The following is a 21,416-nucleotide window of genomic DNA, read 5'->3' as shown; positions in this document are numbered from 1 at the left end:
CTTTTGGAATCTTTTTGTTTGTTTGTTTGTTTGTTTTTTCATATTTATTTTTTAAAAAATCCAGAATGGATCAAAAAGAACAATCTCAAGGATGTAGGTGCCAGATGCGCCAGAGGGTAGCTAGAAAAGTATGCCTTAGGAACATTAGGGATTTAAGAACTACCTTATTTTAAGCTACCTAACATAAATAGCTTAGTTTTCAACTGACCAGCTTCCTCTGTCCCACCTATTACAACTGTAGCACAGCTAGCTCTCTTGCACTGCAAGGCCTCAGCCGAAGGACCCCGAGTACACATCGGCTATTACAGCAGTGCTCTGGCTTTTGGAATCTTGAACTTGATGTGCTATCATGTTCTGTAATGGGATAGTTACTTGGGATTTTCACTGAACATGTGGTGATGGATTACATTGAGAGTCAGAAGAATCCAGGTCCCATAAGTTTGATGGGGACATTAAATCAAGATTAAATGTAATCTCTTTAATCCTTCTCACTATTTATGCATCCTTATAGCCTTCTGCAGGCCACTGTCCTCTAACCTCTGTACTCTAAAGCCTGCCACCATGAATGTGGTGCTATTGTTTTTCTGGAGCACTTCATGGAATCCATCACATTTTAGAGAAACTTGTCTGTGTGGCTTCTTCCTCCACTTCAGCAATGTATCCTTGGCTGAGAAATGCAGGAGTTGAACAAATGATAAATTCCTGTGAAAGGATTGCCTTTAATCCTCAGTCTCAAGGTACCAAGAGAAATTTCATGGTTTGGGGGGCTTCACTGTTTTTTGTTCCAGTGATTAAAGATCTGAAGTGCAGTGGATTTTCAATTAAGACCTAACTATTTCTAAAATAATATCTTAGAAATTTTAGTTCTGGATGGTACAGTACTTTTTATCCTAAGAAATATTATGCCAATGACAGAATACAAATTAAAATTTGTAAGTAAAAATTACAGATCATGCAATTCTGCAGAGTTTTAGGTTTTGTTTTCACCTGTGCAGGATTTTATTCCCTATAGGAATTATCAAAATCAGTAGCTCATAAGAGCAGAGGATCACTGTTAAGTCCAGAGAAAAGATCAGAACTGGGGTAGATTAGAATTTTCAGTGAGTAAAGTAAGAGGTTTAGTATATGTGAAGAATGTTGTTCAATATTGTGGAATTTGGGGAATGAGTACAGTTGAGATTCAGAATCTGAGAGAAAGGTTCTGAAAATTAGATTATTTCATTGCCTTCAGCTACAATGGAATGAGAGGTAACAGGTATCCTCCCATCTCAAAGAACAGGAAACTAGACACAATATACAACACGAACTTTCTATGATACAAGAAATTCATTAGCACAAGACAATGCCTTCACACCAATGAAAAATGATTGAGCTTTATAAATGCTCTGGTAATCTGTGGAAAACATATTCAAGAATAGAGCTCAAAGGGTGAGAAGAACAAGATGGCCAACAACAAGAGGGAAAATGTCAGAGACAACTTCAATGCAGATGGAACAGTTGGTATTTGTGCAGTAAATTTAAAGCAGTCAGGAAAAGCTCATGGTCAACTCTTGTTGAGATCTTTGTGAGAAAATCTAGTAGAAATAATAATGTGATTTTAGAAAAGCTACCACCTTGTTTGGGAATTTATACACATTTTTCTACCTGCCTAGTGAGAATGATGTATTTAGTAACAAATCAAAGGACCTCAAAATCAGAGCATTTTTAAGTATCAGATCATGGATGTAAGAAAAAAGTCAATAACCTCATGAAGTGCAGAAAGAGCTGGGCTCTTTTGTCTCTGGGCTATGGGGAGGTGTGTGTCCTCTGACCAGCTGGGAGCATAATAGGACTCTAATGAATTTATGCAAATCTCTTGAAGGACCATTTACTCAAAGGAATCATGGCTTGGGTGTTGGTGATATACCTACTATAGAGGAATCAGTAGCTTGTGCCCACTGTAATTTGGCAGAGTCCCCACATGAGGGACATTTGTCTCATTTCAGCCGGTGTCTCCTCCCAGAGTCCTGTCAAGGGGGAAAAGAAACCTTCATCTTGTTCAATCTGCAATATGAGCAGACCTCAAGCACCAGAGCTCAAGGAGGGGCTCATCAGTTATAATGGAAATATATTTGCATGAACAGCCCCTCCCCTGGAAAAGATGGGGAGAAGAAAAGGAGGCCTGAGGCAGCTCAGCACAACTGAAGGAACCCAGGGTCTGTGCCCACTTTTACCTGGACATCTCTTTCTTACTGTACAGGTAGACACAAGCCTCAGAGATATTGGGCAGTCTCAAAACCTGCTTTTGTCTCTTTCTTCTCATACTTTTGTGAATTCCTTCCCTTGTCAGTGTCACATCATCTTTGGCTTTGTGTTTTCAGGTTCTCTCACCTTGCCAGTGGTGACTCAGCTGCCTTACATCTCTTCATCTCCAGGAACTTCTGTGAGACTCACCTGCACCCTTAGCATTGGCTTCAGTATTGGGGACTATGTAATAAGGTGGTATAAACAGGAAGCCCTCCTAGGTTTCTTCTATACTACCATACAGACTCAGATAAGGACTAGGGCTCTGGAGTGCCCAGCCACTTCACTGGATCATAAGATTATATCATCAAGTGAAGAGTTTCTCCAAATATCTAGCCTGCATGCAGGAGATAAGGCTAAGTATTACTGTCAGATATGACACAGTGGTATTCACACAGTGACACTGAGGGGGATATTGAACAAAAACCCAGCCTGCTCAGTGTCCTGGACTATGGCTCTTTTTCAATTGTAACATAACTTGCACCTTCACTAAATACATTTTCAGGCAGCTTCACATTAAAAGCATCAATCCTTCTAATTTCCCATTCAATTTTCCTTAACTCTCAGATAACTAAAAAGGAACCAACAAATAACTCTCTTGTAATCAGAAGAATGCCCAGAAACTCAGTTGCTAACAATGAAAGGCTATGGAGCTCACCAATCATTTTTTTCTGAAACAACTTGGCCTTGTCTTGATGTCATCAGATCCCAGTGGCCACCACAGAAGGTCAACAGTTCTCTACAGAATAGACTCTGCTGTTTAAGGGTCAGAGCATATATGCCTCTTTTCCTCTCAAATCATCTCTGCTTAGGGCAGCACCCTGCTTACTCTGACCTGAGGGTGAAGCACTAAATATGAAAAAAAGTGTCTGAAGACACAGATTGAGAAGGAATACCAAGCACAGAGCTGAGCTGACCTAACTCATTTTGGGGTTTCATTAGCTTTCAGTGTGATGTAAAAGAGTGGGTAGACAAGGAAGAGGTTGGGGGCTGAGGACGGCAAACCTCCTTGTGCAATGTGAATAATGAAGGGAAGGCTGCACCACTGCTGAGAAGTGTTTACGCCTCTCCCAGGATGTTGAGTGAAGTAGGTTCCATGTATGTGACTTTCTTATGGATGACATCATTCAGGACCCTAAAAGTTCTTATTGTTGGCCTTCTTGGCCCTGCAAAGACTGGGCCCTTCATCCCTCTTTCTCTCTGAGTTTTCCAACAAGTCAATTGATATGGGTTGACCTGAGCTATATAAATGAGCAGAAAATTCCTCATTATTGTTTCAGTTAACTTCTCACCTAAAACTCTTGACAAAAAACAGATATCAAAGTGAACTTCTAGATAAGGAGCAGCAGAGTGAGTGGGGGTTACCATAGCAACTGTAAACCTAAGTGGGTTTTTAAGGGCTAAAAGGAATATTATGACCTAGCATGGCAATGATCAACTTACAGGTATCCCAGTCTGATTTTCCATCTCTAGGTTTGCCAATAAGGCCTCCTTTACCAACTGTGGGGTCCACCCTGAGCACAGTGTTGGTTATCACTGATACCTACCCGGTTATAACCTTCACATCACAAACAGCTCTTATCTTTATGGAGTACTTCTGCTACTAAAGCAGAATTTGGATTTAACAAAAATAACTCATTTTCTTATTCTGGAAGCTACAGTGCACAGCTGTAATCCCAGTGGCTTGGGAGGCTGAGGCAGAAGGATTGCGAGTTCAAAGCCAGCCTCAGCAATGATGAGTCACTGAGCAACTCAGTGAGACCCTGTCTCTAAATAAAATACAAAATAGGGCTGGGAATGTGGCTCAGGGATCGAGTGTTCCTGAGTTCAATCTCTGCTACAAAACAAAACAAAACAAAAAGCTTATTTTCTTAATAATCCATTTGTTTCTAGAAGCAAAAGGTGCTACCCACATATCCTTAGTAGATATATGAGTTTCTGCATTTCTTCTAATGTTACACTCTCAAAAATATTCTAAACTTTTAGATAAAGGATAAAACTTCCCTGTGAAGGAGATGGTTTTCCAAACTATCAAATGCTCATGTTCTCCAGTTTCATCTCAGCGTTTAGATATGAGGCGAGTCCCAAAAGCTCATGTGAAGCAATTTTCAGAGGTGAAATGTTTAGATATGAGAGCTAGTTGGCGAATTAATCATGTTATAGATTAATAATTTAAATGGCCTTATCAGTGGTAACTACATGCAGGTCAGGTGGGATGTTACTGGAAGAAGTAGATCACTGGAAGCACATCTTTAGGGTTTATAATTTGTCCCTGGTACCTCGCTTCCTCTCTACACTTCCCAGCCACCATGACTTGAGCAGTTTTCCTTCACCCTGCCCTTCTCCCATGTTGTTTTTCCTCACCTCAAGTCCAACAATGGAATTGGCCAACCATGAAAAGAGACTTCTAAAACCATGAGTTCAAAATAAATTTTTCTTCCTCTATAATGGTCTTACTGGGAATTTTGGTCACAGTGGTGAAAATCTGAGTAACATAGAAGCCTTAACTGTTTATCACCCATATTTCTCTGTTTGGGATTACATTTGACAAAATTCAGTCATTTGGAGGATGTAGCATATGGTCCTCATCCATATTATTACAGATAACATAAATATGTACATAATATATATATTTTTTTTCCAGAAAATTCTGTTTTTCTTCAGTGTCACTCAGTAGAGCATTTATGAAATAGCCAGAATCGGGACTTATAGCACAGAGAAGAATAAACCATGGAGACCACTAATCCAAGTACAGCAAAAGACCTCACAATTGGGGGATCCTTTCATATATCAATCTATGTACACAGAACATTTATAAAAATAGATTAATACACATTAAGTATATCAGAATGAGATTCACAATAGCGTAATGTATTGCCAGGGTAACTATGAAAAACAAAATCCAGAGTGAGAAACAATCAAGGAGGACACATTTTCTTAATATTATAAAGATAATTTTCCTAACATTATTCCTAATGTTCTAAAAACACAGACATCAAATTCCAGGGCCTATACCATAAGGGCTGGGGGAGCCTAACAGAAGACCTTCAAAATGGCAATAAGTTAAATTCTTTTTTTTTTTTTTGAGAGAGAGAGAGAGAGAGAGAGTTTTTTAATATTTATTTTTTAGTTTTCAGTGGACAGAGCATCTTTTATTTTTTTATTTGTATGTGGTGCTGAGGATCAAACCCAGCACCCTGCTCATGCCAGGTGAATGTGTTACTGCTTGAGCCACATCCCCAGCCCAGAAGTTAAATTCTTAATGTAACCTGTGGAGAAATATTCTCACCTATTAACCTAGAGATGCTTTGGGGAAATTTTAATCTTTGAACTTGGGTGGTTATGATCCTATATTGATGACTCCAGGAACACAGTAAGAGCAAACTCAAAGGCCAGGGTATGCTGAAATAGCTGATCCTATAAGTACTGCACAATACATAATTTATTTAGCAGTCTAGAGATCAGTAAGGACCAGGAACAACTAATGCCTGCCCAAACCCTTGGGAGGACTCATATTCATCTTTTAATCAGTGGAGATGCAGGTTCTTGGGGATAAATTAAAGGATACTTATGCTCACCCTTTCATTGCCACTTCCTGCTGACATTTAGACAAAAGTGATGGGTCATACCATTTTTCCCCATTCTCAGTGTCATTCATCAAACTGTGATGCCTCCACCAGTCATGTGTCTAGGTTTGTAAGGTGTCTAATACATGTCCGAGTCATGTGGCATCATAAGTGTTTTACCAAAAATGCAAGAAAGTATTTCAAATACTTAAAACAGCACACAAAACCAAATTTGTTCATAATACTAGAAAAATAATGACAACCAACCAATAGGAACAGTATTATATATGAAAAGTATACAGCAATGTCATTTTCACCATATATTCAAATATTCTTCTGCACATTAGCACATAGAATACATGTTCTGTTGCTGAAATTCCCCTTGACTATCAGGGAGAAATTGGGTCAAAAATAGAACATTTGACAGGTATCTGGAGGTTATTTAATTAAAAACAATAACTAAATTGAGGGAGGAACACAATAGAGGGAAAGAATCATGGGAATGGAGAAGGGGAGGAAAGAGTAAGTAGTAGGGATTGAAATGGAGCCAATTATATTTATATGCATTTAGAATAGGTCACATTGAATTCCACTATTATGGTTAACTATTGTATACTAATAAAAACAAAAGAAAATATAAAAGATTTGAAAAAATCAGTGTTTATATAAACAAGATATCAACACTAAACCAATAACTTAAAGTTAGCATCTTTTAGGTGACTTACCTTATGAGTGTGATTCATGTCTGGTATGGATTGGAATTTGTGTAATGGTAGAAATATATATTGATGAGATGTTAAAAAAATGACATTTGTACAGTATTAGTACTCATTTCAATTCGTACAGCTATTCTGGAAAACAGTATAGATACTACTTAGAAAAATAAAAATAGAACCACTATGTGGTGCATCAATCTCAATTACATATAAAAATACACAGCATATAAAAATATATATACAGAGATATACTTTAGTATGTATATCATTATATATTTTGATATGTATATATATTTAGGTGTATAAATATATATAATAAATATACAAATGAAGATATATATAAAGATATATATATATGTGTATATACATACATATACACTAATGCATACATATAAATGCACACACACACACACACACACACACACACACACACACATCTTTACCTAAAGTTTTTATTTCTCTTTTCCAATATATTGAGTGTTCATTTTAGTGCAAATTTTGAATCTCTCTCTCAATTTTAAATATACCTCATAGCAAGCAAGCACTCTAGAATATAAATAATATTTTTTTCCTTAGACTCTTATTTGGAATTGTTGATCACAATAATTATAACATATTAGGTTCATTTGAGGTTAAGCATTGTTTGAAGATAAGAAAGTTGGGGGTCTCATGTGGAGACTTGGGTCCATGCATAGAACATTCCTCTTCTCACAGTATGGAGTCAGCAAGTGAGGTATTTGGGGAAAGTTCTGCTCAGCTGTGAGGCACAGAAGACAGAACTCAGAGATGACCTACACCACAGGTTGGTTCCCTCATATCCTCACCCTTTAAGTCTGGCAACTCTGCCTCTCTGACCCTTACTGGGCTCCCACATGACAGCGCATTATCTCTGTCAGTCCTATGACAGCAGTCTCAATGCTCCCAATGAGCTCCAGGTCAATAGGAAGTAAGATAAGAACCATTTCTCATCAGCCAGAAGGAGAACACATACCAGATCCTACTCAGGCTCTCTATGAGGCTTTTGCCAGCATGAACCTGGGCACATCCATTGACAATTCCTAGGATGAGAAGCCTCCTCTTATTCTTTCATGATAATCACTCACAGCAGCCATTATTAAAGGGTCTCCAAGAAAACAAGTTCTTATCTCCATCAACATGGGACACAGAATTGCTCATCAATGAAGTTTGGTGGCTGAGGTGACTGGTCCAGCCATGGCTATCTCAGACATCATTCTGAGGAGATTACTGCATCTCTACCATCCTCACTTTTCCTGTATCCAGGAGATTCAGGACTGTGTCCTTCTGTCATTAGTCCTCACTGGGAATCTCTGAAATTTTTATCCTACCCTTTTCATGTAATTCTTATTGAAGTGTAATAGACATACAGTAAACCACAAATATTTTAAGTGCTCCATTTCCAGTGTTTTGAGATATTTACATACATTTGAAAAACTCACTAAAGCAGGTCATTGAACCCATCACTTAACCCGAAATCCTACTTATTTCCCCTAGGAACCCTCCCTCCACCCAGGCCAATGGTAGAATCCTAGGTAACCACTTATCCACCGTAAATAACAATGGATCAGCTTTTATTTTATGATTTTAAACAGAATCATACAGTTTATGTTACTTCATATCTTAATGGTTTCTTTCACTCTGGAGACTCCTTTAGAAACCTTCACATGCCTTGTTGATCTGTATGTGATCCTACAAAGGACACATCTTCAAATTTGCGGTCCCTGAGCACTTCTGCCTGGAGGGCCCTTCTCTATAATGTATGTGCATTAAAATTTTATCTGATGAACCCATCTGAATAGATGTAATCTATCTGTAATCTTGCCTGGATCACATTCATGTTACTTCTGATATTCAATAAATTAAGATATTTTCTTGGGTTCCTAAAAGTATGGAGATTTCTTGGCACTGTTTCTTTTACCTCTGAAGTATGCTCAGCACTGCTTGCAACTTGTTAAATTTTTAAATAATATTAAATAAGTAATAGTCTGTGAAGTTCAATTTGATGAAAACTGCCTCACCTCCTGCATCCTCTCTGTGAAACTTTTTCTTCCACAGGGAAGGACTCCTCTATCTCCAGCACTTTCATAGAGCCCCTCTGACATGAGCAATATCCTGGAGAGAATAGAGGCAGCCATGTGTGCGGAGAACAACAATTGAAAGCAGAAGGGGATTCAGTGCAGGGGCAGGTGGAAACAGGTTAGATTTCCAAGTTGTGCCCAAGTCTGCAACTATACTTTCTCCATGGGAACTATTTGTAGATTATCTTATCTGTAGCCTCTCCAAATCAGTTCTGAGATTAAATGGATGGGGTAATTAAACAGTGGCTTTAATTAATGTGTCCCTCCACATGGCATAACAGCTGATGTTTCCTGTAGTTATAATCCACCATGTGACAGACATTCTGTTTTCCAAGAAGACCTACAGCCCATGTAAATAGGATGGCAAAAAAAAGGCCAAGATCTGCAGCTGAGAAATGTCCCTTGTTATCTACCCAGTGGCATGAAACAGATTAAGACTGAAGCACCCATGACAGAAAATACATTTTGGGAAGAAATATCATGTGCTCTGAGTGTTGTCATCCCCTGCTGGGTAAGAGCTTCCCCCGATGTTTACAAAGAACACTCAAGTCGTTCAGAGCAATAGAACTCATCCCCTGGATGCAAACTGGCAGTATAGGATAGATGCTGATAAATATGAAAAGAAGGGGGACTCTAATTAGGGTATGGCCTGAGTGAGGAAGGAACTAGCTTCACTGAGAGGTCCCTTGAACAGCCATCCACTGTGGGACAAGTTCAGGTGGAGATTTTTACTTTGTCTCTGCTGTGAACTACAGGGAAGAGAGCCAGCTTTAAGTCCTGCTTCAAAGAGGAACCTGAGAGTGTCTGTGTAAACATTCCTCAGCAGCAGTACAGTGCACAGATTGTGTCATTGTTTCCCAATATTTGGGTGCTTTTCACCAGCAGATAGAATTCTGTATCTCCTTGAAGGTGGCCTTCTTTTACTACCTTGCATTGGCCCGTAATGTAATCACTGGCCTGTGCCACTCCTGGACAACAAGAGTAGTAGCCATATTTACCCTTGTAAACTTTGTCTGTCTTCCTACCACCTCATTGAGAATTATCCCCATAATGCCCTTGTATTGTCTTCATGAAGGGAATGAAAACATGAAGGGAATGAGCAGACAAGCTTGAGCTCATAAATTTAGCCTGGTAGTTTTAATTAACTGATTTGTGGTTATTTGTTACTTAACATCACATGGATTATCCAGCCTGGTACAACATACATTTTCTAAAATTATGCACCTTCAACTCTAGTATAGATTGCCAAAATGTGTTTTCCAGTGAGTGGACAATTCAGTTTAAGTTCCCACATGTTCTTCAGTAAATGGGTCTCAGGATCAATTCAGACAGGTGGGACACAAGTCAGACAGCTGGGAAACTGCTGATCCTGCTCCATTGAATGGGCAGTGTTCTCCTTGATATGAGAGTTTTCTCACCTTTGACCCCACCTTACCCACATGAACCTAGGTACATTCTCCTCAAATGAACATGGGTTATTTTCCAAGATACCTCATATATTAAGCCACAAGTCCTACAAAGGCCAAAGTCCTGTCAAACTTAACAGGACAAAATGCTTCCTAACTCTAATCTGAAGCTAGTTGTCCTCTCCCAGTGGAATGAGAGGGCAATGCTAGAGAATTCTAACACTTACTGAATATAATGTAGGATTTCACAATGGAACCCTTTTACCGGGAAAGCTTCCCAATTTTGACATTCAGAATGTTTTGAAGGGCTTTCTCACATAGACTTAGTTGGCCATTTGTAAGACAGAGTTTAAGTTACAATGAAGTGGCAATAAAAATTTTAGCCCTACATCTTTGAACGTTTTCTTTTTTTTAATTCTCTAAAGTACTGAAATAATTCTCACTTAAACCAAATGTAAATACAAGATGAGATTCAAAATAGATAACTACATGTATCAGGTGGTCATAAAAACAATTGTCTTTATTCATTCAAAACAGGCAGGTAAGATTAAGACCATGCAAACATGATATTGCATTACACTTAGGGAAGGATTTCAACTAATGCTAGAAAAATGTATGTGAACAGTAAAAAACAAAGAAGAGACAAGCAATAAATGTGAGTCAGACTGGATAATATACTAGCAATGTCATAAAAATAAAAAACAGTTATTTGTTAAATATTTGAGATCATATGCCTTCAGACAATGAAGGCAAAAGGAAAAGTTGTGCATATTCTCAGAGAAATTAAGATACATAAAGTAATCAATGTCCTGGACCACGTGACATTGCTTACTAGTCCATGAACAATATTAGAGCAGTTGCTTCCTCCCATGAGGCAAATCCACAGCACACAGCCTCCCTGGTCCACTTCTGACAGTGTAACTATCAGGGCCAAGCACCGGGCAGGGAAGGACTTGGTTAGAGGTTCATGTTGACATAATGCACCATGAAAACACCCCCATGGAAGAGAAAACTCTTCTGATAGTGAGAAACTACAGTAACCACATACAAAATATGAGAATCACTATGTTTAGGAATCAGACTAGGAATATGTGGATAGAGCCAGTGACCTGATGAGTAGCACAAAACAAACCAGCTAGCTAAGCTGATAAGTCTCTAGGCCAGGCTTAGTGTATGAACTGTGACCAGCAGGGGGAGGTGCAGGACTACTCTGGGGTTCCTACACTGCCAGCTGCTCAGTAAACAGTGTTCAGTTGAAGGAATCCCTGGCCTGAGAGCTGAGCCCCTTTCTCACTGGTTAGAACTCACCAGCTGTGTCTTCTCTGGCCTGGCAAGGTTCCCTGAGCAAGGACCTTGGTCTTGAAGCAATAGGTGTTTTCTCCCAACTGCCTCTCCAATGACCACTGACATCTTCTTTTGGTGAAGACATAAATGAAGCACAAATCACTTCCCCATGTTTAATTTAGTAATCCACTGTCACTTTGTAATGCTTTTTTCATTCACTCCTTTACACTGAAGTCAATGTAGACCAGGCTTCTCGTTACAAATAGGGAAAGACCTGATGGAGTATAGAGTCCATTGCTGAAGCCCTCTAGAAAATACCAGGGCACTGTTGGTCAATCTATTAAAAACAAACAAACAAATAAATAAATAATAAAACGGCAGCTGGAACCTGGAACATTGGCCTCAACGCCCTGGACCTGGACAATGGTCATTGGTGTATGGAACCTCAGTAGCTGTGAACTTGCTGAGTTGCCCTTGGAGAGGAGCTCATTTAAATAAGAGTTCCACCCTATCCCCCACCAAACAGGTGTCAAGAGTTATAATAAAAGCTGTGGAGCTGCCTGTGTGATGAACAGACTTGAAAAGCTCAGCCCTGGCCTGTCTGCACCATGACCTGGGCTCCTCTCCTGCTCACACTTCTGGCTCACTGCACAGGTCAGGGGGAACTTTCAGGGCTGTAATTGGGGTGGGGAAGGCAACACTAAATCTTCATGCCACAAATCCTCTCCTGAACATTGGGTCTGTCTGTATTCTGGCTCCACTTCCCAGGCTGTGGTGACTCAGGAAACTTCACTGCCCACAACTCCAGGAGGGACAGTCACACTCACCTGTGGCTCCAGTACTGGGGCCGTCACCACCAGTAACTATGCAGGCTGGGTCCAACAGAAGCCCTACCAGGTACCTCAGGGTATAATAGGTGGCACCAGTAATCGGGTTCCAGGAGTCCCTGCCCGTTTCTCAGGCTTCCTGCTTAAAGGCAAGGCTGCCATCACCATCATAGGGGCCCAGACTGAGGATGAGTCCACATATTACTGTGCTCTGTGGTTCAGCAACCATTTCCACAGTGACAAATACAGATTGGGAAATGAGACACAAACACTCTGACTCAGATTCACTCTTGGTCCTACCACCTCTCTTCTTCTGACAATAATTCTGCAGTGAGCTAGTGTGGGCTAGGTACACCTTTTTTCAATTGCTCCAGAAAATGCCATCAAATTATTGTTCAATGCTCCAAAATATTTTAATACCTATTTTAACATAAAGATGTATTCTTGAAAGTCAGTGCATAATTCTGTCATGTGTTGTACAATATGGATAGAAGTGGCAAAAATTACAGACATATACATGTACACACACACACACACACACACACACACACACACACACACACACCCCTGATTTTAGCTTAGCAGAATTTTGTTGCCAAGAGAAAAGTTTGGTATTACAGTGATACAATACACAGTTATGATGATATGTGTATAAAGATAACTGTATTATATAAGTGAAATCTAGGATAAATATCATTGAAACAAGGTAACATTACATGTTCTTCTCATCACATTTTCAGAAAAATATAAAATGATTTAAAATGAACAACAACAAAAAAGATCCAAAGGAAAGTGATATAAAATGCACAGAAATGATCCAAAGGAAGGAACAGAAGTAGTTTTCACAATTTAATATGGAATGTAAACTTTCAGAAAAGTGTATCTGTACATGTACTTCAGCCAATGCAGCTTCTTTCCTCAATCTTAAGCTAATTTACCAAAACTCATCCTCCCTGTGAAACCTGAATCATTGAACTGAAACCCTGGTGCCTGTGCTTTCAGTGAATGCTCCCCAGGGTGACTCCACAGGACCCTGCAGTGTGTGCTGAGGGCTTTGGAGTACAGGTTTGGAATAGCAGGTTGACTACTATGTCACAGGACAAAGGTCTGCAAGGGAGGGCTGTTAGGGGACAAGGCTCATGCCTCTTGAAGTCAATCCTACTTTCCATGTGAATTATCTGTATTCTTCTTTCCAAAAATTCCACTGAAGGAAATTCAAATTTAGGGGATCTCATGAGAATCAAAGGGAGATCACTAGAGTAGAAGAATTAGGAACAGGAGAAGAAAAGAGGTGAAAGGGAAAGGGGAAATGCAAGGGAATTATATTGCTCAATGTATATCATATTCTGTGTATGTATGAATATGGAACAAAAAATCCAGCCATTGTACACAGCTATTATGCACCAATAAAAATATGAAAAAAATAAATTTCAAAATTATGTTTGAAATTATAAAAAACCACTTTAATGATATTGTAGAGGAGAATAGTTTTGATATATTCTGCCAAACCATTTTAGATATTTGAGCATACAAAGATTACCCTTATTTCTTACAAATTTATTGGGGTAAAACCCAACATTCATGTCTTTCAGAGGGTGTGCCATCCTTATGACCCAGTCCTCTTTTACCACAGAAGGGGGTCATCTTTTTCAGAATAATGCACCCTAGAGAAGCTGCTTAAATCCCATGTACAGGAGAAACCCACCTACTGATTATATTATGCCTCGTGTTCTCTAAACCTGATAAGTTTATCAAGTTAGTCCAATGAATCACCCTGCCCTACTTGTAACTTGAGATGATGTTGAGATGCATCACAGATCTTTTTGAACTATAGAAATAAATATCATACCCCAAAGGAAGCTCTCACCCAGTCAAGCAGCATCTCCCAAGCTACCTCTCTGCTTCTTCTCTCATGGTGCTAGGCTCCTGAAACCTTGTGCTCTTCTGCCATGTCCAGGTTTTGAATGGGGATGGGTAGAGAAAAGATAGAAGATAACTGGTTAATAGATTTAATGATTATTGGGAGGAATCTTATTCTAAGCTTTATTTGAGATGTGCCTTCTCCATAGACTGTTCTCTGCATCCCCCCATTACAAGCCACACTAGCTCTCATCCATTGACATTAATCTAAATTCAGTAGACTCAATAGAGGTAAAACAGCAAAACTATGAAAATAAATACTCCTAAAGGCCCCACCAGTTTCCAGATGTAAGAAGGGTAGAGAAATTCAGACACTTAACATTGACTCCCTGCCCACCACATCCTGGGGCCCCTTCTCCAGTTCCCTCAGGGCAAGGCCGAACCCAGGACTCACCATGTCTTTCAATTAGCAGTACTGGGATGCTCAGCCATACCTGTGTCTTATATTATCATATTATCATATACCCTAATCTATTTAACCAGTACTAATGATTTTATTAAATTTTATAAAATAAATTTACATTAATAATGAGATACGAAATAAAAATTAATTAAAAAGTACTTTCTATTCCTCCTGACCCTTTTTTCATCTGTGGCCAGTACTCTTCTACCTCCAGAAAATCTCCCAACTTAGTCAATGACAAGAAACATTGGGAGAAAATGTTGTCAGATTGATCTGCTGACAATAATTGCTACCCCTGCAGAGTACTCACTGCTGTGACAGGTGGGGAAGGTGTGGCATTCTGTCTCTACCTGTGGAACTATGATAACTTCTTGGAAACATACCTGAGAAAGCATTTTGTTGTGTTATGCCTGTGGAGTCTCCAAATCAGCACTCTGAGAATAAGTGAGTTCAATAAGTTAAATGAGTGACTTCAACTTGATATGTCCTTCCCAATCTTGTTTCAGGTGAAGTTCCCAGTGGTTATGTCCCAACAAGTGACACATGCTCCATCTTCAAAGGAAACAATGATACATCTAAGTAAGAATGCACAGATGTCAAGAACTAGGCTGACATCTTTTCTGTTGTATATACTCAGGGGCACAAAATGGGTTAAGGCTGAAGCAGCTAAGATAAAAAAATATATATTTTTGGAATGCACATCAGAAGTTCTAAGTGCTACTCCCCCCCCCACATAGAGGTTTCTTTCATTCTAAAACCTAGTAAAATGTATTCAAGGGACATTCATAGAGGTCAGACTATCCCCTATTACCTTGTGGATTTGAGACACCCTGGACAGATGCTTGAAGAACATAAAAAGAATACAGAGCTCTAAGCAGGAAGTGTCCTGAATGAGGCTATAGAAGTGTCTCCTCAAATGTTCACATGTCAGACAATGTAGGAATTTTCAGTGGTGACCTGATTAGGTAATGATATTATAAAAATGATGACACCCAATTTTGGACTTGATAATTTGAAGGCACTACTGAGTGGTAACAGGAAGAGATGAGGTGTGGCTGGAGGAAATAATTCACTTCTGTCTTGTTCCTGGCTTTTTATGCACACAATCTTTCTGCTTTCTGCATATCATGAGATGTGCAGCTTTCCTCCACACCACACATTTCTACCATGATGTTCTACCTCACCTCATGCCCAGAACAATGGAGTCAAATGACCATGGACTGAGACCTCTTAAACCATAAGCCCAGATAAATTTTTCTCCTTTAAGTTGTTCTTGCCATGTATTTTGTCATAGTAATGAAAAGTTTACTAAAACATTCTGTATGCCCACCACCTGTGAAAATAGGTTTTGTGCATGCTACTTTTTCCCTCTGGGTCTGATGCCAAACTGTGAAGAAAAGCACACTGGAAAAGCTTTATAATCTTCCCATTAGAGCCACTAACCTGAGATGGTTGTGTAAATTCAACAGGCAGGATCATTTGTATCATAAATCACAAATCGTTCTTAATCTGGTCTCTGAAAATTGAAGTCATTTTCAATGATTGGTGGTTAGGAACATTGATGGGGTGAACCACCATAAAGGTGTCCAGGTTGGATGTGGATATGTGGACAAAGGCCTCTTCACCTTGAATGTGTGCAGATTGTATCACTGTTTCCTCATATCAAAGTCCTGTTCAGTGGTAGAGTATAATATTTGGTTCCTTAAAGTGTGCTTAAGACTTTGTTTGCCCAATGAAATGTAATTTCTTGATGCCTGCTATACTTCCAAGGAGTATGGTTAAGATCACCTTGAACACCTCACCTTTCATTCTGCCACCCTGACCAGACTTATACAAAAGTGTAACATTTTCTTGACTTTAGGAATGGAATGACACTGAGCACATGCAGAGTGATTGTCCACACACGCAGTGAAAAACATACATGACCAAGAGATTAGCCTCTATGGACATAAGATGCTGAATTCAGGTTATACTGACAGAGAGTAGAATTGCCAAGACTATGCAGCTTTAATTGGTGTAAATATGGCCAAAATATATCTCCATTGAGTGGACCATTAGATAAGGGGTCCAAGTTGTTCCACAACATATGTTTTTGCAAGATTATTTGTGAGAGGAGGATGCAAGGGAGACAGTTGGGAAACTGATCACTCTCTTGGAATGGGGATACACAATGTCCTCACGGCTGTGAAAAGTTCCTGTAACCATCATCACCCTTTACTCACATGAGCCACTGCAGGGTTCTGTCACCCTGATTCTGACCCTCTCCCACAGTTTTCCATAGGCTACTCACTCTGAGACCAGTGTGGCCAAAACTAAGTCCACCTCAATGAAAATCAATACCAAGTTAGAGATTTCAGGTTTGAAGCAGAGTCCCCCAGTTGTCTCCAGTTGGCTGAGGACAAGGCTGAGTACCACTGCTGGCTGGTGTCAAGTGGTGTATCACACAGGGACAGTCACATGAGGAATATGATATAAACCAACCCTTGGCCCAGCCTGAGACTATAAATGCCCCTGGGACTGAAAACAAATGAGCCCTGTCTCAGCTCTCCAACCAGCTAAGTGACAGGAAAGTGAAGGAAAGACCCACCAACAATTCTTACTCCACCTTGTATCCAAAGTGGACAAAATCATATTCCTGACTTAGGAGGAGATTTTCCAGGAACTAGAGACCAATTCTTTCATAATTTACAGGAAAAGTGTAAAATCTGGATCAGCTGAAAAGGTGATCAAACATTTTTGTTTTCTTAGGAAAATGTCTCATGTTCTGTTTTGCCATCCAGGAACAATAACAACAACTAAAAGTACCCTCATTCACTGTGTAAATAAAGTTTAGCTTTCATTACATTATTTCAATAAAGGACATTATATTTTCTCAAATCTAGGAAATGTGGATATTACAGGTTTTTTTGTTGTGGTGGTTGTTTTTATATGTGTGTGTGTGCGTGCACACTGCTGAGGATTGAAGCCAGGGCCTTGTGCATGAAAGGTAAGCATATGTCTACAGCTCTACAATATGTTTGTTGTTGTGGTTGTTGTTGTTTGTTTTTGGGATTGAACTCAGGTACACTCAACCACCGAGCTACATCCGCAGCTCTATTTTGTATTTTATTTAGAAACAGTCTCACTGAGTTGCTCAGTGCCTTGCTTTTGCTGAGTCTGGCTTTGAACTCTTAATCCTCCTGCCTCAGCCTCCTGAGCCACAGGGATTACAGGTGTGAACCACCATGCCTGGATCCTACAATATGTTTATATGGAAGTTTGTGGCTTATAAACATATATACATTTCAGGATTTAAGTGCATCTAGTAATTTTTTGTCTCTCAATTGTTTCCACAATTCTGACCATTATACCTGCTTACCTCCAGACCACTAGTTATCTGCATTTATATATTACTATAAGTTATTTCATGTATCTTAACATGTGTATCTCTATGTGTAGGACTTGGGTGTAATTTCTAATACAATTTTGCATCATTGGTTATTTTTAATTTGTATTATTAATAAAAATATCTGCCATCTCAGATCTATACAATATTTTCCAACATAATAAAATTGTATTGATCGCTATTGAAACATTTACTTTCGATGATTCTCTACCTTGGGTGGCTCACAACCAAAGGATTTCTTGGATATACTGTGCTGAAACCAGCAAAACCCCAGATAAACAAGGACAAGCTATCTGCCCTATAATAGTTTAATATAGTCCATGTGCTTCACTGCAATTTAACAACTAATAAATCAGGTACAGAATGGCTCTATTCAATTCATTTTAAAAATAAAACATTTGTAAAACTAACTTGATGGCTAATGTCCAACATTTAGCAATAATAAATTTGTCATTTACTTTTCCAGCACAAAGTAGTGTATTTTATTTCTGTTTTAACAAGCTCTATTTGTTGTTATTGTTGGTATTCAATACATTTTCCTTGTTTTAGAGTTTATATTTAATGATGTCTAGACAAATGTGTTATAAAAAATAAAAAATTTTGAATTCATTCTAGATAGGGCAGATAGGTGGGAGGGAAAGGAAAGGGGCAGAGGATTAGCAATGATGGAGAAATGTGATAGACATCATTATCCAAAGTACATGTATGAAGACATGAATTGGTGTTAACATACTTTACATGCAACCAGAGATATGAATACATGTAATAAGAATTACAATGCACTCCACTGTAGTTTATTTTTAAAAAAAAATCAATAAAAAAAGAATCTATAGGTAACAAAATAAAAGTTTTGGCAACATTTTCATGCTCTTGTTTTTGGACTTTCATTACTTAGTATGATCATTCTTTTCTCAGACCTTAATAATAGAAGTGTTTCCAGATTAAATTTGAACTTATTCTATTATATATGCTAATAAACATGTGTGCCAAAATAGCTAAAGCCACATCACATTGAATACTTTGATAATAATAATAATTGGACAATTTGATACTTCTTAATCTTGGGTTCCATTCCTTTCCTAAATTAACTAGCACTGACTTTAATTTATTTCCCAATTTCATGTCTCTCCCTTCTATTCAGAAGAAATTTTAGCTATTTAAGATTGTGGACCATCAATTTTGCACTATAGTTACCCAATACTCTGTTTTATCAGAAATTGTGTTTTTTTCTTGCTCTTAGGTACCAAAATGACCATCTGCCAAATTTATACAGTATATGTTTCTTTTTGACCTACAGAATATAGTACATGTATTGTGAAACCTGTTGAATCACAAAACTAACAAAAAACACACAAGAAATTATTACAATGTTTTTATAGATCCTTAGACCATTTATTGGTTGGGTGATTTAGGTTATGGTTGGATTTGGGGACTTTTTTGGTTTTGTTTCTCTTTTGATGTGGAGTTTTTGAGTTCTTTATATATCCTGTAGATTAATACTGCATCTGTGGTGCCTGTGGTAAAGATTTTCTCCTTTTCTGGAGGCTCTCTCTTCAGGTTATTGCTTCCTTTGCTGAAACTTTTTATTTGAATTCATCCCTTCCATTTATTATTTTTGTATTATTTAATTTTATTTTTATACAAATGGAGCATGACTTTTAATTTCTCTGGTTGTGCATAATGTAGAGTTACACCATTCTTTCAATTATACCTGTACCTAGGGTAATAATGCCCGTGTCCATCCAAAATCTTCCCCATTTCACCTCCCCCTCCCCTTCTCTCCCTTCCCTGTGCCCAATTCAAAGTTATTCCATTCTACCCTCCTCCACCCCCATTATGGATCAGCATCCATTTATCATAGAAAACATTTGGCCTTTGGTTTTTAGAATTGGCTTCCTTTGCTTAGTATGATATTATCTAATTCTATCCATTTACCTGTAAATGCTATGATTTTATTTTTTTAAGGTTGAGTAATATTCCATCATGTAAATATATATCACTTTTTCTTAAGACAGAAGAGAAGAGGAAGAGAGAGGGAATTTTTTAGTATTTATTTTTCTTTATTCATTCCTCTATTGAAGGGCATCTGGGGTGGTTCCACACATTAGCTATAAACTTTGAGGTGGCTGCACCACTGTAGTATGCTGATTTTAAGTGGTTTCTGTATCAACGGAAGAGTGGGATAGCTGGATCAAATGGTGGTTCCATTCCAAGTTTTCTAAGGAATCTCAGACTGCTTTCCAAAGTGGCTGCACCATTTACAATCTCACCAGCAATTAATCAGTATACCATTTTCTGCAAATCCTTACCAGCCCTTATTGTTGCTTGAATGTTTGATAATTGCTATTCTGACTGGAGTGAGATGAAATCACAGAGTAGTTTTGATTTGTATTTCTCCAATTGCTATAGATGTTAAACATTTTTTCATATATTTGTTCATCAGTTGTATTTCATCTTCAGTGAAATGTCTGCTTATTCCATTTATCCACTGAGTTATTTGTTGTTGTTGTTTTGGTGTTAAATTTTTTGAGTTCTTTATATATCATGCAGATTAATGCTCCATCTGTTCTGCATGTGATAAAAATTTTCTCTCATCCTTTTGGCTCTTTTGGTTCTCCCTTCACAACATTCATTGCTTCTTTTGCTGCAAAAAGAAAGAAAGAAAGAAAGAAAGAAAGAAAGAAAGAAAGAAAGAAAGAAAGAAAGAAAGAAAGAAAGAAAGAAAGAAAGAAAGAAAAAAGAAAAAAAGAAACTTTTAGGTTGAATCTATCCCATTTATTGATTCTTGATTTTATTTCTTGTGCTTAGAAATATTGCTAAGAAAGTCAGGTATTAGCTGACATGATGAATATTTGGGCCTACTTTTTCTTCTATTGGGTGCAGAATCTCTGTTCTACTGTGAAAGTCTGTAATCCAATTTGAGTTCAGTTTTTTTTCAGGGTGAGAGTTAGAGGTTTAGTTTCACTTTGGTTCATAAGAATTTCTACTATGCCCAGCACCATTTGTTGTGGAGGATATCTTTTCTCCAATGAATACGTTTGGTGATTTGTCTAGTATGAGATAACTGTATTCATGTGGGCTTGATTCTGTGTCTTCTTTCTATACCATGGGTCTACATATCTGTTTTGGTGCCAATACTGTGCTCATTTGTTGTTGTTGTTGTTTTCTTTTTGTTTTGTTTTGTTTCATATTGTTTTTGGTAGTGCTGGGTATTAAACACAGGGCCTTGTGGATGCAAGTCAAGCCCTCCGACAACTGCACTACATTCCCCAGCCCCCATGCCATTTTTCTTGCTATGGCTCTGTAGCATAGTTTAAGGTCTCGTATTGTGTTGCCTTCTGCTTCACTCTTCTTGCTAAGGATTGCTTTGGCTATTCTGGGTCTCTTATTGTTCCAATGAATTTCATGATTGCTCTTAGTAGTTCTTTGAAGAATGTCATTGGGACTTTCATAGGAATTGCACAAAATCTGTATGACCATTTTGATATTATGGCCAGTTTGAAAATATTTAATTATGCCTATGGGAGATT

Source organism: Ictidomys tridecemlineatus, chromosome 2, assembly GCF_052094955.1.
Source record: "Ictidomys tridecemlineatus isolate mIctTri1 chromosome 2, mIctTri1.hap1, whole genome shotgun sequence".
Classification (NCBI taxonomy): Eukaryota; Metazoa; Chordata; class Mammalia; order Rodentia; family Sciuridae; genus Ictidomys; species Ictidomys tridecemlineatus.
Note: the sequence above shows the minus strand (reverse complement) of the source record.